A 10,773-nucleotide genomic window follows, 5' to 3' on the forward strand; every position below is an offset into this window, starting at 1 on the left:
GCGGCGGCGCCACGTGGCGGGTGCCTATTGGCCCGGGGCGGCGGCGGCGGAGCGTCCGGACATGTCCGGCCCGGCAGTTTTCGTCCGGCGGCGCGAGGGGTTGGATCTAGGGTTTGGACGATGGGGGATCCGGATTTCGGGGAAGGGGTCTAGTTTTATAGGTAGAGGGAGCTAGGAGAGTCCAAATGAGGTGCGGTTTACGGCCACGCGGTCGTGATCGAACGCTCTAGATGATGGAGCAGAGTTAGGTGGGTTTTGGGCCAAATTGGAGGGGTGTTGGGCTGCAACACACACGAGGCCTTTTCGGTCCCTCGGTTAACCGTTGGAGTATCAAACGAAGTCCAAATGGTACGAAACTTGACAGGCGGTCTACCGGTAGTAAATCAAGGCCGCTTGGCAAGTCTCGGTCCAATCCGGAAATGTTTAACCCCCACACACGAAAGAAAGCTAGAAATGACCACCGGAGGAGAACGAAGCACCGGAATGCAAAACGGACAACGGGGAAAAAGCTCGAATGCAAGAGATGAACACGTATGCAAATGCAATGCACATGATGACATGATATGAGATGCATGACAATGATAACAACACACGGAGACAAAGAACCCCAACCCGAGGAAATAAATTAACTTAACGCCGGAAACGGCAAGAGTTGGAGTACAAATTGGGAAAATTACATCCGGGGTGTTACAACACTCCACCACTACGAAAGAATCTCGTCCCGAGATCTAGGACTGAAAGAACGCCGGATACTCAGAACGGAGGTGATCCTCGCGTTCCCAGGTAGCTTCACGGTCGGAATGGTGTGACCACTTGACTTTGAGAAATTTGATTGACTTGTTGCGAGTCTTGCGTTCAGTCTCTTCAAGAATAGCAACTGGGTGCTCACGATAAGAGAGATCTTCTTGGAGCTCAATGTCCTCGAAGTTAACGGTGCGGTCAGGAGTCTTGAAGCACTTTCGAAGCTGAGAGACATGGAACACGTCATGAACATTTGCAAAGTTTGAAGGGAGCTCGAGTTGATAGGCGAGGTCGCCTCTCTTGCTGACAATCTTGAAAGGTCCCACGTATCTAGGGGCAAGCTTCCCTTTGATACCGAAGCGACGAGTACCTTTCGTAGGAGAGACGCGGAGGTAAACATGATCTCCGATCTCGAAAGCCAAATCACGGTGCTTATGTGACGCCCCCGATTTGACCGTACACTAATCATGCACGCAAATGTGTACGATCAAGATCAGGGACTCACGGGAAGATATCACAACACAACTCTACAAATAAAATAAGTCATACAAGCATCATAATACAAGCCAGGGGCCTCGAGGGCTCGAATACAAGTGCTCGATCATAGACGAGTCAGCGGAAGCAACAATATCTGAGTACAGACATAAGTTAAACAGGGTGCCATAAGATGGCTAGCACAAACTGGGATACAGATCGAAAGAGGAGCAGGCCTCCTGCCTGGGATCCTCCTAAACTACTCCAGGTCGTCGTCAGCAGCCTGCACGTAGTAGTAGGCTCCTCCAGTGTAGTAGTCGTCGTCGACGGTGGCGTCTGGCTCCTGGGCTCCGGTATCTGGTTGCGACAACCAGGTAGAAGGGAAAGGGGGAAAAGAGGGAGAAAAGCAACCGTGAGTACTCATCCAAAGTACTCGCAAGCAAGGAGCTACACTACATATGCATGGGTATATGTGTAAGGAGGCCATATCAGTGGACTGAACTGCAGAATGCCAGAATAAGAGGGGGATAGCTAATCCTGTCGAAGACTACGCTTCTGGTAGCCTCCGTCTTGCAGCATATAGAAGAGAGTAGATTGTAGTCCTCCAAGTAGCATCTCCAAGTAGCATCTCCAATGCAGCATCTCCAGTAGCATCACATAGCATATTCCTACCCGGCGATCCTCTCCTCGTCGCCCTGTAGAAAAGTGATCACCGGGTTGTCTGTGGAACTTGGAAGGGTGTGTTTTATTTAAGTATCCGGTTCTAGTTGTCATAAGGTCAAGGTACAACTCCAAGTCATCCTGTTACCAAAGATCACGGCTATTCGAATAGATTAACTTCCCTGCAGGGGTGCACCACATAACCCAACACGCTTGATCCCATTTGGCCGGACACACTTTCCTGGGTCATGCCCGGCCTCGGAAGATCAACACGTCGCAGCCCCACCTAGGCTCAACAGAGAGGCCAGCACGCCGGTCTAAACCTAAGCGCACAGGGGTCTGGGCCCATCGCCCATAGCACACCTGCACGTTGCGTACGCGGCCGAAAGCAGACCTAGCCTAGTGGCGTTCCAGTCCAATTCGGCGCGCGCCGCTCCGTCGCTGACGTCTGAAGTGCTTCGGCTGATACCACGACGTCGGGATACCCATAACTACTCCCACGTAGATGGTTAGTGCGTATAGGCTCGTAGCCGACTCAGATCAAATACCAAGATCTCGTTAAGCGTGTTAAGTATCCGCGAACGCCGAATAGGGCCAGGCCCACCTGTCTCCTAGGTGGTCTCAACCTGCCCTGTCGCTCCGCCACAAAGTAACAGTCGAGGGCCGTCGGGAACCCAGGCCCACCTCTACCGGGATGGAGCCACCTGTCCTTTCAGCCCCCTCGTCAGAATCACTTGCGGGTACTCAATGAGCTGACCCGACTTTAGTCACCATCTGTATAGTATGTATGTATGTATAGTATATACCCGTGATCATCTCCCAAGTGATCACGGCCCGATAGTATAGCAAGGCAGACTGACAAGAATGTAGGGCCAATGATGATAAACTAGCATCCTATACTAAGCATTTAGGATTGCAGGTAAGGTATCAACAGATGTAGCGACAATGTCAGGCTATGCATCAGAATAGGATTAACGAAAGCAGTAACATGCTACACTACTCTAATGCAAGCAGTATAGAGGAGAATAGGCGATATCTGGTGATCAAGGGGGGGGGCTTGCCTGGTTGCTCTGGCAAGAGAGAGGGGTCGTCAACTCCGTAGTCGAACTGGTCAGCAGCAGCGTCGGTCTCGTAGTCTACCGGAGAGAAGAGGGGGGAGAAATAATGAATACAGAGCAAACAAAGCATCACAAAATATAACAAGGCAATACGCGGTGTTCGGTGTGCCCTAACGCGGTAGTAAGTGATACCGACGAAAGGGGGAAACATCCAGGAAAGTATTCCCGGAGTTTCGCGTTTTCGGGCAGAGGAACCAGAGGGGGAAAGTTGCGGGTTCGATAGGTTAGGGGTGTGTGGCGGACGAACGGACTGCGTATCCGGAATCGTCTCGTCGTTCTGAGCAACTTTCGTGTTGAAAATATTTTAATCCGAGTTACGGATTAAAAGATATGATTTTCTAAAGATTTAATCATTTTCTGATTTTAATTATTTATTTAAATTCAACATTATCCAAAACAGTATTTGCTGACGTCAGCAGGATGTCAGCATGACGTCAGCAGTTGACTTGGTCAACCTGACATGTGGGTCCAGTGGGACCCACCTGTCATTCTCTGTCTAGGTTAATTACAGATTAGTTAATTTAATTAGTGATTAGGTTAATTTAATCAGGATTAGTTAACTTAATTAGTTACTTAATTAACTAATTAATATTTTAATTATTTTAATTATTATTTATTTATTTATTTAATATATATTTTTTTTTATTCCTCTTTTTTTTTCTAAAACATTCAGGGGTGGGTCCCCACTTGCCATTGGCCCCAGGGGCCTATGCGGGTCGGGCGATGGGGCGCTCGAGGTGCCCGACCCGGGCGAGGGCCAGCGGGAATAGAGGGGCGCCGGGCGCCGGAGATGGCACCGGCGAGGCCACATCGGGGCATCACCGGGGCTAGGCGGCGCGGTGGAGGGTGCACGGGACGCAGGGGGAGGCAGGGCACGAGCGGGTGGAGTTGGCCGCCAGTAGCTAGAGTGGGGCGGCGGAGGATGGGCGGCGGTGAGCGCGGGCGTGCGCGTCGGGCGTGGCCGGCGCGGCGAGGGCAGCCCGGAGCGTGAGCTCCGGTACGCGGGCGCTGCAGGGGGGGAAAGGACGACGCCGGCGACAGAGAAAGAGAAGGAGGGAGCTCACGTCGGGGAGTAGGGCACGGGGCAGCGGGGGGGTGAGGAGGGTGACGGGGACGACGGCGGAGAGGAGCAGTCCGGCGAGGGGGTCCCTTGCGGCGGGGCGGCGCCGAGCGGCGACGGCAGTGGTAGCGACGTAGGGCGGCGAGGCACCGGGGCGATGGCGTCGGGGTCGCCGAGTTCGATCCCACCCCTTCCCGATCCAGTTCGGGTCGGGGAAGAGGGGCGAGGGGGAAGGCGAGCCGGAGAGGCGGCGACGAGGAGGACGGCGAGGCGAAGGCGCCGATGCACGCGAGGGGATCGGGCGCGGGGAGATCCTCTCCCCGGCACGATGCGTGCGTGCGTGCTTGTGTGTGTGTGTTGTGTGGTGGCGGCGGGTGAGGGAGACGAGGGGGAGGTGGGGATCGTGAGGGGAAAGTGGGGGAGAGGGGGTCGCTAGGTTTCGGTCGCCCCAGGGGGGTATAGGCACCGGCTGGGCCGGCCTGGTTGGCCCAGAGGCCAGCTGGGCTGTGGCCCAGTGGGGGGGGTTCTTTCCCCTTTTTTTTCTGTTTCCTTTTCTTCTTTTTTTTTATTCTATTTCTTTTCAGTTTTCTTTTATTTTAGTTTTATAAAATTTAAAAGCGACAACTAATTTGGTGTTATTAAATAGGTCACAGCCCCAAATATTCTGGCACCTTAAATAAAGTGTTTTGCATGTGCTTATTATTTTAAAATCATTTTAGATAATTGTTTTATCGTTGTTTTAGTTTATTTAGTGCATCTAATCATATTATAAAAATGTGGTTTCACCACCATAATTACTTAGGATTTATTGGTCAACCTTCGAACATTTTAGTTTTATTATTTGAAAACTTTTATTGTTTGCCTATTTTTGAATTTGAATTTGAATCGGTTTCGAACTAACTCGAGATTAGCAACTATAAACGAGGTGACGTGGCACCATTAGCAGAGGATCACTGTAGCTTAATTACCCGGGCGTCACAATTCTCCTCCACTACAAGAAATCTCGTCCCGAGATTTAAGCGGTGGAGTAAGGGGCGAAGGTGTTGGTAGCGAAAAACCTAACGAGTCTTCTCGGTCTTGGCTTCCCTTTTGAAGAGGTTGATCCCTTTCGTTGATGTCTTCATTTCACTGCTTCAAGTCACCATGATCAATTTGTCATCCTTTCTTCAGGATCTCCATCGTACTTACGAATAGGTAAGGGGCAGCTCTACAACGATAGGATGTTACAAGGGAAAATCTTCTGGGGGTTTCCCAAGTATGAACATATGAGTATCCCTCGAGTTGAACAAATGAAACACATCGAGAGCAAAGTAAGACGGTGCAATAAGAAGTTCCAAGCGGATAGGCAATCGTTCATTGCCTGAAACAGAGTGTGAATGGGGTTCAGAGCAACAGGAATAAGTATTGTGTCCGATACCAGAATTGATCACTAGGAAGGTGGCCCATGATTTAAATACGAAACCAAGCGTGAGGAATAACTCTGACAACAGGGTGTACAGGAGAGTCAGGTTTCGATCCTGTGGAACTGTGGGTTATGGGCCCACCATGTGGTTCCTCCTTTTTTTTTATAATAGGAGCAGTGACATCTTGCGCGGTCATGATAGCAAGGCATGTCAGGGAGTACCATGTCAGCTATGTCGGCAACAACGTTGGTACCAAGGGCGAGGGACGATGAGAACCATTTTCCTGCTCGTTGAAACGAGGCGGACCAATAGGCAAGGTTCCCGTCCATCGGTGGTTACCGAAATGTCATCAACAATAGTAACAAGGTCTTGCTGACCGAGTTGTACATCGAGGTGTTTGCACAAGTAGTGGATTATTACTGCTTATATCATATAGATCATAGAAAAGGTTTAAACAAACCAATGGAAGGAAAATATGATCATCAGATTAAACAGAACAATGGAAAGGAAAATATGTTTAAACACATATTTCGAGGGTATATCCTTCCCAAGGACAAGCAGAGCAAGATATCCATGACAGGATATAAAGTAGAAAACCATTTAGGTAAGGGGGGAGGAATCTCATGATATTACTCATACAACGGTGTTAGGATAATTGATAATTAAAATATAGCATCGTGCTTCAAATGTTCTTGTTGAAACATCGGAGTACCATTGACATGCTTCGAGATAGAATTGACATGGTCTTCAGGTGAAGATCAAACTTTGGAAACACGAAGGATCCATCAGGAATAACTTGTAGAATAAGTCTTACAATTTCCTCATGGACGAATGGATAACCTTGCTGAAAAGGAATCTATAATGATAGGTCCTCCAGCCGGGGGGTGCTAGGCATGACATCCTGTTACCAGGTCATCAAAGGGCCAACAACATAACTCTTGGAAAGTTGTCCCAACCATCCTATCTGACCGAGATTCAGATCCGATTGGTGTAATGATACCTCAGACTCAGGATGTCCGAGAATAAAAGGTGCAACACAAATAGACGAAATGACATTTCAGGATTCTCAGGAAATGAACTATGGGAGTGGGTTCCTGAAACAATAGTTCATCATTAAACCAAGGAGAGGAGGAGGTGGCTGATGGGCTCAGCGATAATCCATCGAGATTTCCAAAAGATGGATTTCCACCATTAAGTGAACAAGGAGATAACATTTGTCAGATCAACTGATATAAGGAAGTATGCTCGAGGAAAACATACACAATTAAACATTGGTTGAAGGGTGCGCCCGAAGTACGGGTTGGGTTGCACGACCAATGTTAAAATGGTGATTCAATTAGCGAAGGACTTAGAATGAACTATCGCCCATTCACTTCAAAGCAATAGGGTTGCTAGGAGTTTTGAATTCACACGTCATAGCTCCATTGTCGGTATTCCGGTTGAAAACAATACGGGGACCAAGGAATGAACGAAGATGGCAAGAAGTATTATGATATCAAGAATTATTAAGAGGTGGTGAAATTCTCACCACATTCTTGACAAAAAGAGATGGTAATACTTCCGAGGTAAGGAAGATCAATTGCTGGACAGCAAGGAACTCAAGGTATAACACCAAACATGAACAAGCTTGTGTTGGTGGGAAGGCAATAAAGTGGTCGATGATAACACAAATCATCGAGGGCAAGGATGGTATTTCTCATCAGGAATTCAATTGATATCCTTAAGGAGCTCGAAATGTTGACGATGATCATGACAATTTCTGTCGAGAGGTTTCATGGAGATGTAATCGGTCGGCGATGACATCAAGTCAAACGAATGATGAAGCGAAAGGTTATTGGAACCATGGGTACGTCACAAACTTGAAATCAAGTTTGTTGTTTGAGGTGAGACGATAAGACAAGGAAGATCGACGTAAGCTTAGCCCATCATCGAAATTGTGCTCCGGAAAGAAGGACCAGGTAGCACAGTTAAAATTTGGCACGATAATGATATAGTCGAGTAGGCTCGGAATGACGTGATTGAGTTCAAACTCGTACTTAAAGAAGATTACTAAGAGTTGTTGAACCGTAGTGCGGACTCGGTTCAGTTATTGGGGTCTTTGAGTGTTCAGTAACTCAGGGCCCGTGAAAAATTGGAATCAGTGGAAAGGTAGCACTTGATGAAGAACTCATAAGATGTTATGCAGTTCCATGATAATCTCGAGATACCGGGGGCAACACTCAACGACAGATCAAAGTAGAGGTTGGACTGGGGTATTACTCTGTAGAAGGCAAGTGCTTAAACTTGCACGAGAAATGGTATTTAAAGGAGAACATGGTCGGAAACCATGATCATAAATGATCGAACCACGGATACAAGATGAACTTATAACAAGGGGGTAACTATTTTTACGAGCAGCTTCCATGATAAGTTATACATCGTGTCCATGGGCATGAACGCAAGGTTCAAGGTCGACTCCCACTTCTTCAATGTATAACCTTCCATTCACTTCTCGCTTTGATAAAAGCATTAGTGTTGAAAGTTTTACCTGGTGAAATACCAGAAGAGTATGACTCGTGAAAACTTCCGAGTTCACACATATTAAGGAAGGCCTAGGTTCAACCCATCAGGGTATCATGGAAATATATACCACAAGCTACAATAGTAACTACCACCAGCTCGAAAGCTGAGCATGGTTGAGAAAGCAGAGGATACAATTTACCAAAGGCATTATGTATCGGAGAAGGAACTCACAAAGTGATTAATTATGAAGGAAACTGTCGGATAATAATCCAACAAAGGACTTGACGGTCCACAAAGGATATGATATGAGTATCGTTACTCAACCAGAAGAGGAAGGCATGCAAATGCAACAGGTTATGGAATCATCTGAGTAATTTGCAGCTTAAATGCAAAGGAATTATGTTTTCCAAAACAAAGGATCAGAAGCAATGCTCTGATTAGGGGTGGATAAGTCGAATAGCCTTAGGGTACAATCAACGACAATTGGATTGGTCGAGAACCAATTCCAGTTAAAAGAATGGAGGCTCAGCCGGAAAAGTAATTTATAAGGATCAATGCTGATTGCGTGTATTCGCAGAAGATTGAGTCAACAGACTCAAAATGATAATGACAAGGAATGTCATTAAGACTACGAGACTTATGGGATTAACCATAATGCAAGCAAGCAAGAATTTCAAGAGCCAAAGGCTCTAGAGGATTTTCGGAAGATCGAATATTATTTTGAAGACTTTCGTGAAACACATGAACAACCGGGGATAAGCGGTTACTCGACAAGTGCGAGAATTATCCATAGGGGTATTCAGGTGACAAGGAATTGCAAGACAGTAGGCACAAGATATTCTCGGATCAATAGAGAGAATTTTGGGGTATCTTGTAATAACAAGATCAACTGAGAATAAAAGTAAGAACGTCAAGTGTATGTATTTATCCATAGGGATATTTCGATGGTAGGGAATTGCAAAGGCAACGGGCACAAAGTCTCAAAAGAGTTTCGGCGAGTAACTTCGAAATCTTCTGGTGTAGCCGGCGATCACCTGGACTGAAGGGGCTCTCCGGGAGAAAGTATTTTTGAGAACCTAAAGTCAAATTTTAGTAAAAATCGTTTAACCCGAATAGAAGAGATGTCAGAGTCCCAGAGCATAGGTCGAGGAATAAAAGATCCTACTACCACCCAATGGCGACGTGGGCCCGTAAGGCACACAGCCAAGTTAGTAAAAGTTTTGCAATGACTAGACTCAACTTCGGCCAAGGAGTTGGAAAGGGGGATTCCTACAGGCAGTCGGCTCTGATACCAACTTGTGACGCCCCCGATTTGACCGTACACTAATCATGCACGCAAATGTGTACGATCAAGATCAGGGACTCACGGGAAGATATCACAACACAACTCTACAAATAAAATAAGTCATACAAGCATCATAATACAAGCCAGGGGCCTCGAGGGCTCGAATACAAGTGCTCGATCATAGACGAGTCAGCGGAAGCAACAATATCTGAGTACAGACATAAGTTAAACAGGGTGCCATAAGATGGCTAGCACAAACTGGGATACAGATCGAAAGAGGAGCAGGCCTCCTGCCTGGGATCCTCCTAAACTACTCCAGGTCGTCGTCAGCAGCCTGCACGTAGTAGTAGGCTCCTCCAGTGTAGTAGTCGTCGTCGACGGTGGCGTCTGGCTCCTGGGCTCCGGTATCTGGTTGCGACAACCAGGTAGAAGGGAAAGGGGGAAAAGAGGGAGAAAAGCAACCGTGAGTACTCATCCAAAGTACTCGCAAGCAAGGAGCTACACTACATATGCATGGGTATATGTGTAAGGAGGCCATATCAGTGGACTGAACTGCAGAATGCCAGAATAAGAGGGGGATAGCTAATCCTGTCGAAGACTACGCTTCTGGTAGCCTCCGTCTTGCAGCATATAGAAGAGAGTAGATTGTAGTCCTCCAAGTAGCATCTCCAAGTAGCATCTCCAATGCAGCATCTCCAGTAGCATCACATAGCATATTCCTACCCGGCGATCCTCTCCTCGTCGCCCTGTAGAAAAGTGATCACCGGGTTGTCTGTGGAACTTGGAAGGGTGTGTTTTATTTAAGTATCCGGTTCTAGTTGTCATAAGGTCAAGGTACAACTCCAAGTCGTCCTGTTACCGAAGATCACGGCTATTCGAATAGATTAACTTCCCTGCAGGGGTGCACCACATAACCCAACACGCTTGATCCCATTTGGCCGGACACACTTTCCTGGGTCATGCCCGGCCTCGGAAGATCAACACGTCGCAGCCCCACCTAGGCTCAATAGAGAGGCCAGCACGCCGGTCTAAACCTAAGCGCACAGGGGTCTGGGCCCATCGCCCATAGCACACCTACACGTTGCGTACGCGGCCGAAAGCAGACCTAGCCTAGTGGCATTCCAGTCCAATTCGGCGCGCGCCGCTCCGTCGCTGACGTCTGAAGTGCTTCGGCTGATACCACGACGTCGGGATACCCATAACTACTCCCACGTAGATGGTTAGTGCGTATAGGCTCGTAGCCGACTCAGATCAAATACCAAGATCTCGTTAAGCGTGTTAAGTATCCGCGAACGCCGAACAGGGCCAGGCCCACCTGTCTCCTAGGTGGTCTCAACCTGCCCTGTCGCTCCGCCACAAAGTAACAGTCGAGGGCCGTCGGGAACCCAGGCCCACCTCTACCGGGATGGAGCCACCTGTCCTTTCAGCCCCCTCGTCAGAATCACTTGCGGGTACTCAATGAGCTGACCCGACTTTAGTCACCATCTGTATAGTATGTATGAATGTATAGTATATACCCGTGATCACCTC

The sequence above is a fragment of the Triticum dicoccoides genome, chromosome 4A (genome assembly GCF_002162155.2).
Source record: "Triticum dicoccoides isolate Atlit2015 ecotype Zavitan chromosome 4A, WEW_v2.0, whole genome shotgun sequence".
In the NCBI taxonomy this organism is placed as follows: Eukaryota; Viridiplantae; Streptophyta; class Magnoliopsida; order Poales; family Poaceae; genus Triticum; species Triticum dicoccoides.